A 17756-nucleotide genomic window follows, 5' to 3' on the forward strand; every position below is an offset into this window, starting at 1 on the left:
GTGCAATGTCTGGTCTTGTGGCTACCATAGCGTACATCAAACTGCCAACTGCTGAAGAATATGGTACTTTCACCATTTCCTCTTTCTCGGCCACTGTCTTGGGAGAGTCTTCCTTGCTAAGTTTGGAGTATGCTTGCATTGGGGTACTCAATGACTTCCCCCCCTGCATACTAAAACGGTGTAAGACTTTGTGAATGTACTTTTCTTAAGATAATTCAAGAAGTCCACGTTGCCTGTCTCTCTTGATGTGCATACCAAGAAAGTGATTGGCATCTCCCAAATCCTTCATGGAAAACTGAGTGCTTAGCATCTTTTTCAACTGATTGATTTCATCAATGGATTTTCCTGCGATAAGCATATCATCTACATACAAGATCAAGATGATTAAAGAACCATCGTTCAACCTTTTTGTGTATAAGCAGTGATCCTCTTGACTTCTTATGTAACCCTGAGACTGCATGAATTTGTCGAATTTTTGATACCATTGCCTTGAACCTTGCTTGAGGCCATAGAGTGCCTTTTTAAGTCTACAAACCAATTTTGTCCTCGTTGGTTTGTGGGTTTCACATACGAATCCCTCTGGTTGTTTCATGTAGACATCTTCATCTAGATCCCTGTGAAGAAATGTTGTGTTCACATCCATTTGGACAAGTTCCATGTCCTGGATAGCAACCAATCCAAGCACGGTGCGAAGTGTAGTCATCTTGACTACTGGAGAGAAAATCTCATCAAAATCCACACCTTTTTGTTGCTTGAAACCCTTGGCAACTAGACGAGCCTTGTATCTAGGCTCAGGATCTTCCGTTGTATACTTCTTTTTGTATACCCACTTGCAAGGTAAAGCATTTTTGCTTTTTGGTAATTCAACTAAATCCCATGTCTCATTAGCCACAATCGAATTGTATTCTGATTGCATAGCCTGCTCCCACTTAACATTATCCTCCATTTGTATAGCTTCTTTGTAGCAGGTTGGCTCTCCACTGTCAGTGACCAAAATGTGGTGTATACCCGGCTCAAACCACTCGGGCGCACGTGATACTCTCTCAGAGCGTCTCAGTGCCTGACTGCTGGACTCCGCTCTCTCCGGAGCAATAGTAGTATCTTGCACTTGAGGAGTGGGTGCAACACTACTGAACTGAGTTGGTTCGGAGGCTACATCCTCAAAACGAACACGTCTGTACTCAACATCTTTGATGGGCTTCTTGTGCATTTTTGATTCATTGAAAATCAAATGTGAGCTACGAATGACTTTGTTTGATTCTGGGTGCCAGAGACAATATCCCATCTCTCCATTTGCACCATAGTCAATAAAGATGCATTTGTGTGATCTGGGATCTAACTTTCGACGAAGTTCTTTGGGCACATGTGCATATGCTTCACATCCAAATACACGTAAATGCTCATAGCTTGGCCTTTTGCCAGTCCATAATTCCTCTGGAATTTTGAAATTCAAAGGAGAACTAGGTGATCTGTTGATGATGTGCACTGCTGTCAAAACAGCTTCCCCCCAAAACTCTGGAGTAAGCTTCGCCATAGACATCATAGAGACAACTCGTTCTTGAATCGTACGATTCATTCTTTCAGCTATCCCATTTTGTGCAGGTGTGTATGGAGCAGTAAACTGCCGCCGAATGCCTCTTCTATTGCAAAAATCCTTGAACTCTGTGGAGACGTATTCTCCACCATTGTCCGTGCGAAAAGCTTTGAGCTTTGTTCCTGATTGGTTCTCAACCATGGCGAGGAATTTTTGGAATGTCGAAAAAACTTCTTCCTTACGCTTAAGGAGATACACCCACACCTTTCTGGTAGAATCATCTATGAATGTGAGAAAGTAGTTCGCCCCCCCTAGAGTTTTATGTGGCATTGGACCACACAAATCACTGTGCACCAAGTCTAGAGGTTCGCCTAGTTTCTTATTCAAAGGCGAAGATGTCAATCTAGTCTGTTTGCCATACAAACAATGCTCACACAATGGAAAGTCCGTGTAATCTAACACAGGTAAGTAGCCAAAACGCTGAAGTGTTTTCATTCCCTTTTTGGCTAATATGCCCTAGCCGGTATGCCACAACTCAGGAGACGGCAGCTCGGCAACATAGATAGAGTGTTCGTCGACACTCGAAACAAACAAAGAGTACAGGGATCCGTTTTTATTGCCTTTCATCATGATAAGGTTGTTCTTGCGGATCATCCAAGAACGATTACCAAAAACTGTAGTGTAGCCAAGATCATCCAATTGCCCTATAGAAAGTAAGCTTTTCGTAAGCTTGTGCACATGTCTGACATTCTGCAGCACAAAAGTAGTGCCATTATGCATCTGAAGTTTCACGTCACCAATGCCAATAATGTCAAGCTCATAGGAATCACCAAGCTTGACTATTCCATGCATGGATGCATAAGAATGCGGTGTGACATGAAAACTTGCACCAGAATCAAGGATCCAATTCTTTGCATAACCCTCATCCTGTGCAACCAAAGCATCTGGAGTGAGATCTGAAGTGAATGAGAACATCTGAGGCATCTATTGTCACCTCGGCATGAATCTCTGTGGGCATAATGAGCATCACTTGAGGAGGAGCATCCTCTACTGCAGTGGTAGGCATGGGAGACTCAACAATATTGAGCTCCTCAATCTTTACGGTACTTTTGCCTTTGCCAGAATTATCCTTTTGCATGTTTTTCTGATCTCTTAGGAAACTGCGACAATCCTTTTTGTAATGACCCTTATTGTGGCAATAGTAACACTCGACATTTTTGGCATTGCGGTCTCTACTTTGGTTCCTGTGTCTGCTAGGACTACGAGGATTTCGCTCTCTACTTTTGCTTTTGTATTTGTTCCTGTCACGGCCTCTTGGCTTTGTTGAACTGCCAGCCATATATGCATCTCCATGACTAGCATTATCGAGAGATTTACGACGAATCTCTTCAGTGAGCAACGCGTCTATGACAACATTGAATTCTAACTTGCCATTCGGAGTCGAATTGCTAATGGCTGTGCAAAAGATATCCCATGAACTGGGTAGAGAGCATAATAAGAAGATAGACTTGAGTTCATTGTCAAACTCCTTAAAGCCCTGAGATGTCAGCTGACTGAACAAGGAGTTGAACTCATTTAAATGACTCAAAAATGTGCTACCTTCTTTCATGTTGAGCTTCATAAGCTTTTTCATGAGAAAAACTTTGTTGGATGCACTTTTGCTCTCCCATGCTGAACATAAGCTATCCCAAAGTTCCTTGGTTGTTTTCTTTCCTATGATAGTGAAGAAGACTGACTTGGCTAGATGTAGACGTATCGTAGCCATGGCTTTTGCATCCAAAATCTCCCATTGAGCTTGTGTATAATCATCATCCTCTGCGCGCTCTTTCAACGGTTATGAGAGTCCTTTGTTTATCAAAACATCTTTCATGCGCTCTTTCCACATGGTGAAGTTGCTACCATCGAACTTCCGAATGAAATACTCCTCCTTTTTTGAAGAAGAAGCCATCGCTGATAAGAGGGCTTGAGAGGTGCCACACTATGGCGAGAAGCTGTAGAAATTTGGGCAGAGTAACCTTTGTATCGGGAGTAAAATCTCAACCGAAATAGACTCAAAAGTGCCAACTATGGAAGGCACGACTCGCGGGAAGTAAATCCGGCATAGTCTCCTTTGTATGAGGAGTCAAAACTCAACTCAAAATGCATATAAATGTGCCAACTGCACTAATTGGGCATCTGTTGCACAAAACCACAGCTATGTGAGTGCCAACTCGGCGTCAAAAGCATAAATAACCGTCCAGATACATATCCTATGGCGAGGGTACCGTAAAGGGGAACTCCAGCTACCTGTATCACCGAAAGTGTCTCAACATTTGAGCACACCCCAGCTCAAAGAAAACCTCACGCTATCGACCCTCCAAAAGGCTAATGCAGACACAAATGGACTAGCCACAGTCTCAAAAAGGGCTCTTCCGGTCCGAGTCTCAGAAACGGCCAAAATAGCCAAGAATGGCTCCACACGTAGTACAGTGGGCAGTGTCCGCAACTCAACGTACATGAGTAAAATCGCGCTCAAACAGGCGCCAAGAACTGCTGCATGCAGTGAAAGTGATCCCTGCGGGGATATCTGCGCTCAAAAGAGCTCAGTAGCACTATGTGTGCTCACAACAAAATGCATTTGTCAACTCATGTGTCCGCAGAGAATCTGCTGTCAAAATGACTGCCAAATCGCCAAAGCGCTGTGTCTGGTAACCTGGAGAATCTGTGAGTGAATGGGCTGAAAAACCCCCTGTAGCCTGTAACCTGCGTGTCGGTGTCACTATGTGCCGATTTCTGCCGCCGGGCAGAAATATGCTAGTCGAATAGCCGCCAAAGGTGTCGTATCCGTAAACTGTGTCGTACTGCGCGATTGGTGCACTCGGTGCCGATGTCGGGTGCCACTCCTCTATGATAGAGGTACCTCACCCGCGCATGTCGCAAGCACGGTCGTCGATTGCGAGAACGCGCTCGTCTTGGGAAAACGCCTGGTGTCTGGGTCGGATGTCGGGGATCCACCGGAATGTGCAATGTCGAGCCGGTGCGCATGAGCGGTGTCGATGCCGATGTCGCCTTCCGCCGCCGGGCTGAAGTGGGTAGCCGGGTAGCCGTAAAACGCTAATGCTCGTCGGACTCGGTGTGCGGACGTCGAAGTTGAGTGACGATGTCAAAAAAGTCGATGACAAAGTCGAAGAATCGTTGATGTCAATGATGAGACTCTGGTCTCTCTCTCGCTCGCTCAAACTCGCTATCACTCTCTCTAAAGCTGCACTCAAGCCGCAGTGGAGAGTCGGGATGAGGAAGAGTGAGTCGAGAAACTGTGGGATCAGCCCCTTGCACACACAAAGGTGTGTGTGGGGCTCAGATTTAAAAAAAAATCAAAAATCTTGCAGTGTGAGGTTCTGCCAGAATTGACCGAGAGAGGCCGAAAGGAGTGTGTGTATGTGTCGATCTCTTCCGGCTTGACAGGCTCGCTGCCTTGCGGCACTGTGTGTGTGAGAAACACCACCACAAGCTCGCACTCTCTCTCAGTTCTCTGGCTGCATCACCTGGTTCTGTGGCTGCATCACTACGAGCTCGACTTTTCCAATTGCTCGACCTCCCGATTTGATTGCAACCCGTTGACAAATTGGGGGTGTGTGTTGATTTTGCCAACGCTGTCCACCTTGCCCTCCTATGCGCGACTGCTACAAATGCCTCGATTGTGCTCGACTGCCCTTGATTCCCTTTCAAGTTTTGTTATGCTCTCTTAATTCACTTGCTAGAGCTACTGGACATGCCTGCTTATACACACACAGTGTGTGTGTGGTTCTTGCAAAGCTCACGGCCTTGGTGCCTCAATTCGATTGCAGCTCGTCCTGCCCATTCTCACAGCGCTCACGAGTAGCCCGATTGCCCTCAATTCCTACAAGCTCAAGTTCTCCTCTATGCTGTATTTAATTCGATTCTTGCAAAGCTCATGAGCAGCCCATTTGTCCTCAATTGAGTAGGACAGCCCGATCTGCTCCCATATCTGCAGCTTCAATTCAATGTTGCCCTTTGGTGCTCACGGGCTTGGCTATCTTGAACTGCGTGTTGCACCCCTCGATTTTCGATCGACTGCAGCTCTCTCAAGCCTTGCTTGTCTACCCGAAATGCTCTCACTCTGCTTCTACTGCAATGTGTGTGTGTGTGTGTCTCGATCTCTGCTCGGATCTACAACCTAATTCTATCCTCACTGGCTGCTCCTTCTCTCAAGTTTGCAAGCCTGTCAATGGCTTGTTTCTTTGCCTGACTGCACCCAATGCTCTCGTTGCTTTCCAAGCATTGCTTCAATCAAGCTCTCTTGTACACACACAAGATGCCGATCTTGCTTTGTTGCCCCCAAGCTATGAAGCTCTATGAGTGTGTGCAAGCGGCCGTCTCCATGCCGAAGGCTTCGAGCTCCGCGACTCCTCCTAATCCATTCGATCAAGCTTCCATGGTTGATCTGCAAGCTCTGATCTCAAGCTTTCTTTCGACTCCCTCTCTCGAGCTCTGAGCTCCAAGCCCGGTTATGGCTGAGCTCTCTCCTGTTCTTCAAGCTCCTGCTATGGCTACCTCTCGCCGTGCAAGCTCTGCGATCTGCAACCGCCACCGTTGTTGTTCCCACCTGAGCTCTGATACCAATTGATGAGTGCGCGTGTGCGTGTACGGAGTGTGTGCAAGAGAGGGGAAGAAGAGAAATGGGGAAGGGGGAGATACACAGGCAGCCACTGTGTGGGTTAGTGGAGAAGAAAGATAAGAGAGGTCAACTCTTCCTCTTTCTCTCCCTATATTGAATAGGGGAAATTAAAGTGTACAAGGGTGGTTTCCCACGGCCACCTGGCCTACACCCCAACAAACACAAGCAAAGACAGGGTGCGCTAAAAGAAGACCTTGAGCCACGAGATAAAACTAGCACATGAAAAAACTGCTTCTTTCCACTTGACTGATGCTTGTCGACATACATAATGACGCGTACATAGATTATGGTAGTCGAGAATACACTTAGGTTCATGCGGCTAAGTTGGAGGTTCAAAGAAATTGACCAGAATCTGTTGATCAATAACATTGTCGTCCTTATGTAAGCGTTTATGAAAAATACTTACATGGAATACCGGATGAATGTGAGAGTGCGCAGGTAACGAGAGTTTATAGGCCATATCACCAACTTGCTTGAGTATTTTCAAAGGCCCACAAAACCTCAGAGATAATTTAGGTGTTGGCCCAGTCTTCAGACTTGCTGAATGCTCTCACACACGCAAAAATACCTCTTTTCCTTTCGTGAAGGTAACTTGCCGACGTTTCTCATCAGCATACTTTTTATACCCATGTGCTTGTCAAACATTTTGACGATCCAGTTTCACCATTTCTATATAGTCTTGGAGGAAATCCTTGACCTTTGAAGTTTTTCAGTCACCAACCCCATCGTAACTGGTGACCTAGGTTGAAAACCATACATCATCATGAAAGGACTAAAACCATTCATCACATGCTTAGCACTATTATAAGCAAACACAAGAATAGGAAGATAATCTTTCCAATCCGATTGCTTCTTGCTAATGTATGCTTGTAGCATATCCTCTAGTACTTGGTTGATCCATTCAGTCTAACCATCCATTTTCGGATGATCTGCGGTACTTATGTTGAGTTGTGTATCCAATTGTTTAAACACAACCCTCCAAAAATGGTTGTTAAACTTGGGATTACGATCACTCACAATGTTACTTGGCAACTCGTACAACCTGTATAGATTGTCCACAAATAACTTAATTAACTTTGCAGTCTTAATTGTGGATTTGGTTGAAATAACCTTTGCAGAGTTTACTCAAGCTATCTACGACCACCCATATCAAGTCATGAAATAAACTTGCAGAGTTTAGTCAAGTTATCCACGACAATCCATACCAAGTCATAACCTCATACAATGGTTGGTAAACCTACAATGAAATCCATAGAGATATCGTTTCATTTACCAATAGGAATATCCAATGGATGCAAGAGACCTTGTTCTTCAGGTGCTCTACTTTATTTACTTGACATTTTTGGCAATGCAAGACATAGCCATGAAAACGTGCCCAATAAAATTGTTGTCTTATGAGAGGATAAGTTTTATTTATGCTTGGATGCCTTGTGTTATGAGCGCGTATAGAGCTAGAAGAGAGCAAGAGGAGTCGCTCACAATGTACAAGAACTTGGGACTTGATGATAAGCTTAATCTTGATTACAAGACGTAATACTTTATTAAGAGAGCTAGATACAAGACTTGGATTACATGACTTGAGTACAAACAAGGCTTGATTGCAAGAACAAGGCTTGAACATAAGACAAGAACTAGAAGAGGGCTTTTTTCATAAGAGCCTCACAACTGGTGTTGGCAAGATTGAGGGGCTTGTGGCCCAAGACCCCTATTTATACTAGGGCTTGAGGAGGTTACTTGAGGAGGCTATAACTTTTTAGGTTCTTCTTGAGGAGGTTAGAACCTTCTTGTTCCTTCTAGTTCTTTTAGAACCTTCTAGATCCTTCTTCAACTTTCTAGAGCTTTCCAAAAATGTCTAGATTCTTTTAGAATCTTCTCCAAGCTTCTAGAATCTCCTTGATACTTCTAGAATCTTCTAGATCCTTCTAGATTCTTCTAGAGTCTTCTAGTGACAATGCAGACAATGACATAGGCGATGACACAAGAGATGACATCAGCCATGATGTAGGCAATGACACAGGTGATGACATCAACGATGATGCAGGTGATGTCATAAGCTACTGGCTCTCAAGCATCAATGACATTACCCCCTCCTCTAGCACCAAGTTCCATTAGGAGCGGTGGTGTTCCTTGATTGGGGCTTCCATGGATGTTGTTGATGGAACTCTTGGACTTTGAGAGGTGCATGCTGAAGATTGTGTGTTGGTTCCCAAGTTCTTTCACTAACATCATAGCCTTTCCAATGCACCAAACAATGTAACCTGCCACACGAAACTCGAGAATCTAAGACTTTCTTGACCTCATATTCGTCATGTCCTTGAATCTCAACCGGTGGAGGTGGTTGTAGGACTCTTTCTGGGATGTTAGATGTGTGACAAGGTTCTAGGACCGAGACATGAAAGACCGGATGGATTTTCATGGATGAGGGCAACTGGAATCGGTAGGTGACTGGATTGACTTGACGGATAATCTTAAACGGGCCAAGCCTTCAATAATCGATCTTTTGACAGGGACGAGATGAACGCAGATCACGCCGAAGGAAGCCACACTTTATCTCCCTCTTTGTATTTTGGATGTTTTATGCGATGTAGATCTGCACTTTCCTTATACTTGGATTGAGATTCTTTGATATGAATTGTAAGTTCTTTGCGAATTGCAAATAACTGTTGTGCAAGATGGATAGCAGCTTGATTCTTGACTTGATGGTGCCTTTGGATATCTTGTTTGGGATGTTGACCATAATTAGCAAAGAATGGAGTGTGACGGGTGAAGGCATGAAAACTGTTATTATAGGAGAATTCTGCTAGAGGTAGGAGCTCGACCAATTATCCTGGTGATAATTGATAGTACAACACAAATATTGTTCCAAAACTTGATTTACTCTCTCTATTTGTCCATCACTTTATGGGTGATTGGCTAGGGAGAGGTTGATTTGTACTTTGAGTAGATTGAATAAGCTTTTCCAAAAGCTACAAATGAATTGGGGGCCTCGATAAAAAACTATGTCATCCAGTAATCCGTGATAACGATAGATATGGTGTAGAAAGAGTTTGGCCATACCTTTGCCGGTGATGGTTTTAGTGGTTGGAATGAAGTGTGCCATTCTTGTGAACCAATCCACGACTACTAAAATGGAGTCAAATCCTTGTGACAAGGGTAGCTCTACAATGAAATCCATGGAGATGGATGACCATGGTTTTCTTGGAATGGGCAAGGGATGGAGTAACCCATGAGGACGACGACGAGGGGCCTTTGATCTATTGCAAGTGTCACAAGTGCCTACATACTCCTTGACAAGTTTCCACACTTGGGGCCACCAAAAGTCGCGGGAGAGAAGCTCAATTGTCTTATTAACCCCAAAATGCCCTGCTGTCTGATGGAAGATCATGCCGCTGCTAAAGTACCTCCAAACGTGTTGGCCCTGGCGGAATATAGAGAAGACCCTTATAGTAAATTAGTCCATCAATTTCTTGAAAGTCCTCATTAACCCCTTGTCCTTGTAGTTGTTGTCTAATATTTTGAGCAAGTGGGTCCTTGGCAATTTGCATCTTCACCTTAGAAAGAAAAGTAGAATCTTCAGGAGCTTGGCTTATGGTGGCATTTAGCTTAAGCTGCTCAAGTTTCAAAATCACTAACTCTTGTTGATCAAATGCTACGTCGCCTTCTCTAGGTGCAAGGTAGGATCTTCTTGATAAGGTATCTAGCTTGCCTTGTTGACGGACATGACTATAAGAGATAAGAAAATCAAACCTTGATAAAAATACCACTCCACCTAGCTTGGCGACGATTCAAGATGTGGGATGCCATGAAGTATTCCAAATTCTTGTGATCCGTATAGACAGTGATCTTATGAGGAGCTCCTTCAAGTAGGTGACGCCAAGTGTCGAAGGAGTCGATGATTGCTAAGCAACGACTTCATTAACATAATCACGATCGTCTGATTACGTCAATAACTCTAGTATTTACAGAAGAAAATCACGTGATCACGTTAATTGTTAACATGAATTTGATTATGACCTGCAAAAACCCATAGACCCGGTTAGCCCTCCGGGTTTTTTATTTTTCCCTACGGGGCCCGCCGGGCTTTTTAATTTTCCCGACGGGCCGCTAGGAAAATGAAAAATCCCGACGGGAGTAATTATATATAGTAAACAGTGTGCTAACCGCGGTCCATTAGCTAGGAAAATCCTTGGGGAGTGTATCCAAGTGACTGGTATAGTCATCTCCTTGTGAATTGACCTAAGGTTACAGAGTCACAGGTCCTTTTTTTGGGCAGACGTGATTCTTAATTCGGTAACCACTTCTAAAAAAATTTAATTCGTTTACCAACATAAAGGACTGTAATTGGTTTTAGAAGATGAGCATATGTAAATGACGAGTCGATAGTCAAGGATCAGATGTTCTGTACTAGTGTGTTGGGCATTAAAGATCCTTGAAGTCTTGCATTTTTCACCATCATAGATTTGAGTTGATATACACTGTCACTTCACAATTTAAGAGCTATAATCCTTAATTGGGTTAAAATAGCTTCTATATATTGAATTGGTTGCATGGAGGGGCTACAATCCTTCATTGGGTACAAATAGTCCTCAATTGAGTGGTTATATTGAAGATTTATTTGCATTAGTTCATGCATTAGTTTATACAGAGAGTGCATTATGTATTACTATAGATTATTAGTGCATGAAATGACCAATCATATATTTTATCGCTTTTGTTTGTTTTAATGAGGGCTATAATTGGTTTTAAAAGATGAGCATATGTAAATGACGAGTCGATAGTCAAGGATCGGATGTTCTGTACTAATGTACTGGGCATTAAAGATCCTTGAAGTCTTGCATTTTTCACCATCATAGATTTGAGTTGATATACACTGTCACTCCACAATTTAAGAGCTATAATCCTTAATGGGTTAAAATAGCTTTTATATATTGAATTGGTTGCATGGAGGGGTACAATCCTTCACTGGGTACAAATAGTCCTCAATTGAGTGATTATATTGAAGATTTGTTTGCATTAGTTTATACAGAGAGTGCATTATGTATTACTATAGATTATTAGTGCATGAAATGACCAATCATATATTTTATTGCTTTTGTTTGTTTTTTGTAGCAATTGAAATCAAATGTGTCTTATTGTTTGCAAATCAAAGTGGACATATAAACAATCATTATAATAATAATTGCATTAAGAAATTCATAGTATAGTTGTACTTATTATGCCGTGCATATACTGTATTGCAATGTGTATGTTTGCTCACAATATAGGTGATCGATATGTAGATTGACTAGCGTGCATTGAAAATCTCATATTGTGCATCATGGTTACTTTCATATTGAATGGTTTTTTAATATATATTGAAATAAGATAAATGTTTCAAAAACTGAACATCTGGTTCTTTTGTCTTTACATTTAATTTAAAAGCAACGGAGAAAAATGTGGGCACAAGTGGTACAAAGAAGCCAAACAATAAAAAAGCTCCTGGCAAAGAGTGAAATTATGCTCACAACATATGCGGCCGATATATGGAGTGGCAATGTAAATTTTGTCACACAACAAAATCAGGTGGTGCACCACGTATTAGGGACCATTTTTTGGGTAGCGTTAAAAAGAGTTGTAAGAAATGTGAACATCCTCAGGCACTTGTAGTTGCAAAGCGTTTGAGAGAAGAGCTTGCCAACAAGGGTGGCAAGAGACAATAGATATATAGCTCTGTGGTGGCTGCGAGTCAAGAGTTCTCAGAGCCAAATATTAACTCTGCAGATCGTGTAGTGACACCAACTAACCTTGGAAAACAACCCATGCACGCGGAGGAAATTCCAGGCAGTCTTCCTTTTAAGCATCACAATGAAGGTGGACTTGGTCAAACGCATCAAAAATCATTACATCAAAGCCTTCGAGTGCAGTCTCTAGAAGAAGCACAAATTGCACTCGTCAAAGCAATATTCTTTACTGAAAGTGCTTTGGTCATGGTAGACAACAATCATTGGAAGGCTGCTTGGAAGAAAATCGATGAGTTTGGCCAAGGATTTTTAGCTCCTTCTTATCACACGATACAAAATGTTTTCTTGGACAAATGTTACATCGAAGTCAAAGAGCATGTTGGCAAAATAATACTTGGGAATATTTTGCTTTCAAGATGCACGATTGTGAGTGATTGCTGGTCAACTGTTCAAAGAAGACCGCTAATCAATGTAATGCTGGTTTGTCCAAGGGAAGAAACGTTTATAAAAGCGATTGATAGTTTTGGTGCAATCAAAAGTGGCAAATATATTTCTGAGGTCTTGATTAATGTAATTAAAGAAATTGGTGTTGAACATGTCGTTCAAGTAGTCATGGACAACGCAAAGAATTGTAAAACGACAATAAATTAATAAAGAAGTGCTTTCCACACATTTTGCCAATGATTGTAATACGCACAGCTTAACTTGGTGCTGAAGGATTGGTACACTAGTGAAGAAACCACATGGTTCGCCAAAATAAGTGATACAGCGCATCAAATTTTGGAATTTATCTTGAAACAGCAAAGAGTGCTCAATTTGTATAGGATGTGCATGTCAGTGATGTTGAAATGTCCTGCTAAAACTCGGTTCTGCACGCACTTTTATACCTTGGAATCACTTCTCTGCAATAAATGTGTTGTGATTGACACATTCAATTGCACGGCCTTTGATGAATGGCAGCTTGAGCAGAAAAAAAAAGTGAAACATAAAATTACATGTCTACGTGGCAATGTAAACAAAGCTGCTTGGTGGAGGAGTGTAATAGATGCATACCCTGTAATGATGCCCGTTATGTTCACGATCCGCAACCTTGGTCAAAGGGCGCCAAACTTGGGCAAAGTGTAGATGACATGGTGATCAGTCCAACAGAGTCTTGAAAATCCCAAAGAACTGAAAGAGTCTGTAGTAGAGAAGGAGTGGCGACTACAATTCTTTGGCAAACAACCAAAAATTTTGGCCAAGTATTTTCATGCAAGGTGGAAGACGCTCATAGTCCACTCCATAGTGTTGCTTACATGCTCAATCCGGAGTATTGAAAATTTAGATCTGATGTCCAATACAGAGGTGGTAAGTGATTTCTATCACGTGGTCAACACGTTCTACTTCAATGTTCAGGACCAAATTGATTGCATCAAATAAATGAGTGCATTTAGATTAAAAGAAGGTCCTTTTGCGAATGATTTTGTACAGGTAATGGCAGAAGAGCAACCTGCATGGAAGTGGTAGATGATGAATGGTGGAGAGCATTACTTTACCTTATGTCCCCTTGCAATGAAAGTACTGGCACAATGTGCAACAAACTCAAGTTCATAGAGAAACTGGAGTATGTACAAGTATGTTCACATCACTATTTGCAACAGACTATTAGTAGACAGAGAGAAAAAATTAGTGTATATGTTTTGCAACAAAAAGATATTGAATCACATCGAAAGTGCTGGTTACGAGGAGGAAATGCTAACCTGGTTGTATGATTGTCAAAACGAAGATGAAGAAGAGTTCAATGTTGGTGTATCTTAATGCACTATAGATGAAATAGAAAAGAATTTGATAATAGACGTGGAGGTTGAATTACAAGGAGAACCACAACACTCAGACTTAGAACCAGACAACAACTTTATAGATTCCATATAGCTTGAGAGTAGAATGAAGTTTGTGTCAAAAACCATTGTAAAAGACCTTGTATTCAAATGTGTTTTGATCATATACAATGCTTCATATTCGTGATTATACATAGTTTGTCGATCTCAATTGTGTTGCTCTGAAGTAGCATCTTGTTCAGCAAACAGATCTCTAATTGTGCTAGGGGTATCTTGGTGGGCTTGCTTGAATTTATATTCATTTGCCATGCCAAACTATTTATTTGCCAAGCATTGGCTACTATTTTGCATTAAACGAATAAGACAAATGAAGTGATAATAATGACCACATGTCAATGTATAATATCCACTCCATCCATCAAAATTCTTGTAGCAAACTGGACATTGGAAAAGTGAGGATGCATTTGAAGTAGACGAGGGGACCAAATCTGGATGCAAGACAAGGTGGCTGATGTGTGTCCCTTGTACAGGTGTTGGATTCACTCGCCGTGTCAGATTTTGAACGTCTTGGCTTAAGCGGTGAATGCTTTTCTCCATCCGGACCTGTGAGGGTTGGGGTGTCTGGGTGGCTATAGAAAGCCATGTTATTTCTGCATCTTTCTCTACCAGCTGTGTTGTGTAAATATCCTTCTATCTCTTTAACGGTAGGTTGGCGCCTTCCACTATCTATGCCATCTCATATCGGGTGAAAGTGCCACAACTCTCCCTTTTATCATGAGTGGAAACAATTGTCTCCTTTGACGAAAAGTCTACTGGCTGCTGTTGCACAAAGTGAACATATAACATTTTTGCAAAATATAACACAGAATTTGCATTGTGCTTGGGATGGCCATAAACTTCCAAGTAAATCATCTCAGCATTTTCTTTGATCGCATCATGGTTGCACTTCAAAACCTTTCACCTTTCTTTCTTGAACTCTGCGTCCTCACATGGCCATATTGTTTTGATCATGTCCTTCATCACTTCTTTATTGATCTCTTTCATTGCATGTGGTTTGGATTTGCCCATTTTGAGAGTTGTCGAGCAGTGCGTGTCGCTTGATGTGCCAACATACCGTGTGCTAGAGACTTCATGCTTTGAAATGCATTAACAACCGCTTGTTGTTGATCATCGAGCACTGATTAGGTGCCAATATCTTGTTCTTCATCGGCCATTTTCTCTTGGAGATGCAATCAACAAATAGACAAATATTCAATATCATTGGCAAATATATACTTTCATGATTCAACAGTCTCACAGATGCACAAGATAACAACTTCTCTTCCACTACATAAGATGTCAAAACTTCTCTTCCACTAAATCAAACCACAACTAATGGGACTAATTGAACCACAAGGCAAATTTGAAATACCGACACTCAACACGACAAATTTGAAACGACTAAAGATAATTGACTCAAGGAGGTGAACCACTTCAAACCAGATAATACACTTCAATAAAAAATAGAATACCCTGGACAAGACAGATGTATATCATAAAAATGTTTAGATCGAAAAAGATGATGGTGCAAGTTCAACAAGGGGACATTGAATAGGGTTAGGGTCTCTCTTTAAATGTTCTTTGAAAAATTTCAACACGTCAGATGCATCTCGTCTTTGTTCCCGCTCTTTTAACTTCATCCACTAATCTACTTTAATTTGAATAGCCTTCATAACATCTTCGTCCGGGTGGTGAAAAATTTCTTCCGGAAAATAAACTTTATTGGATGCACTCCAAAAATTTGTCAGCATGTCAAATAGATAGCCCAATGCATAAATGTCGCTCGCTTTTGTGTATGCCTTTGTGCACCGTGGATCGTATAGTTCTGGAGCAATCCACGATCGCTTAGCCATCTCTGCATCCCGTACTCTCTGTGCCTCCAAAACTGTAGAGTCCGATTGTACGATTGGATGCAAATAATTAATTGCTGCGCGCTTAGCTGGCGTTTTGAGCATCATCCCCCAATCAATGATGCCGACGCAGGGTTTATTTGCGTGAGTAAAGTCCAACATTATGTTGAATAGGTGTAGGTCACTGTGCACTATCCCGACCGAGTGGGTAGCCGTAATGCCATCGATTAAGGCATGACAAATGGCTTGCATCGGCTCGATCATTGCTTTGATCTGCGTCATGTCTATCTATTGTACATTAAGATTTGCTGCAGTCAATGACCTCCAACCGTGTTGTAGCCTGTGCATGTGTCGTCTGAACAATCCGTGAGCGAATGGAAAGCGACACATCATGTCGCCCACGGTACCCCCGTTGTAGTATGGGAATATTGTGATCCAAGGAGCTTCGGTAGTAAATTTAATGCACCTTACAATGGAGGGGTGAAGCATTTGTATTCCTTGCTCTGTCTAAAAGCGGTCAAATTTTACCTTACTCCCTCCCTTGTAGCATTTTCCCACAAATGTAATGTGGTCTGGAAAAAAAGAGATGCCTTTGATGGTGTACTATGTGCACACACCAAAGGAGCCTGCTCCAACCCTCATACCTTCTACCAAGGTATAAGGGTTGCCAATAAGATGAGCGCACTTGGCATTAAAATCAGTGCGCATGATTGTGCCGATGCCACTGCCATTGGATCGACCTCCCAAAGCTGCTTGCACATCTTGGGCCATCTTCAATCTCTTGGATAAGGCTGCTTGGTCCTGCGCTTTCACACACTTCATCTTTACCTTCTGTTCCTCTCACAATTTATCCCAGAGCTCTAATTTTGACATGTCGCAGGCAGGTGGGATATCTTCCTTTAAGTCTTTGCAACATACTTTCATATTGCCCAACACTGTCCTAACCTTGTGGTGGGGGTCGAATTCTCAAATCCTTGCTGGAATCAACAACTCGTATTGGCCTTCACCTCGCAGCCTGCGCTCTGTGTTCTCCTATATACCGCTAGTGATGTCTTTGATGAAGACATCGCTTTCACTAATCTGCTGTATGCGACCATCCGCACATGATGAGATTACCAAAATACATTCTTTACGAATGGCACACATAATACTTTTCTTTTGATCTGGCGTCATATTTGCACTGGACAAAAAAAAAAGCATATCAAATACAAATTCATGGTTGCAAATGGCACAAACACTCTCACACTATTTCAGGCAAACCCTTAACCACGACTTGAAGACTTTAAGAAATGTGCAAGGAAATATTGATAAAAATTGAAAACAATCTTCACTTAAAACTACAACATGTTACACGTGTAAAATGCAAATCAAACAAGTGGTTTATAAGAACTTAATCCAGATCAAACAATAAATGTTAACAATCTGGCACATTTCAACATATATTGAATTTTTAACTTATAATTTTCTCCATGCGCACGTACTAGTTCAAACAAATTAAGCACACAACAACTTAAAGAGTTCAAAAACATTTAAAACATTGGAAGTATAGAAATTAGGCTAGAAAATTGCAAAGAATGTCTTGCTCTTTAGAAAGATGGAAATAAATATTTAACATGCAAATTGTGTTCACACACTTTTTGTAACATTTAATGGTCTAAAAACTTATGTGTAGCGGAAATTAGCATGAACATAGTGGGCATTTCATTAGAATAGATTCCTAATGAGAATTACAAGAGTGCTTGGGTGGAGAGAGCAACAAAAAGCATAACACCTAGTTAGATAGCATCAACAATCCTTTCAAAAGAGAGAGGAATTTAGCTATTGACAACAGTTGAGGACCGGATTTGCATGGAGCCGGTCCCCCCTCCAAAAGGTTTTGTATTATGGTTTCTCCCATCAAGAGAGACATTGTACAATACAATTCTTTGTGTTCCTTCAAGACTAGCTAGTGCAATGAAGATGAAAGCTTCATGCACTAAGCAAAACACTTAGCAAACACAACTTTAATTATCCCCGTTCTCAAACCCAAGACCTCACACACCTTCGAAGATGGTGAGAGCTAGTAGGGTATGAGAGTAGATTGAGAGGAAGAAGGAGTATCTTACGAGAAAGATGTAC

This window comes from Adiantum capillus-veneris, chromosome 6, assembly GCF_014529385.1.
Source record: "Adiantum capillus-veneris isolate H3 chromosome 6, ASM1452938v2, whole genome shotgun sequence".
NCBI classification, from domain to species: Eukaryota; Viridiplantae; Streptophyta; class Polypodiopsida; order Polypodiales; family Pteridaceae; genus Adiantum; species Adiantum capillus-veneris.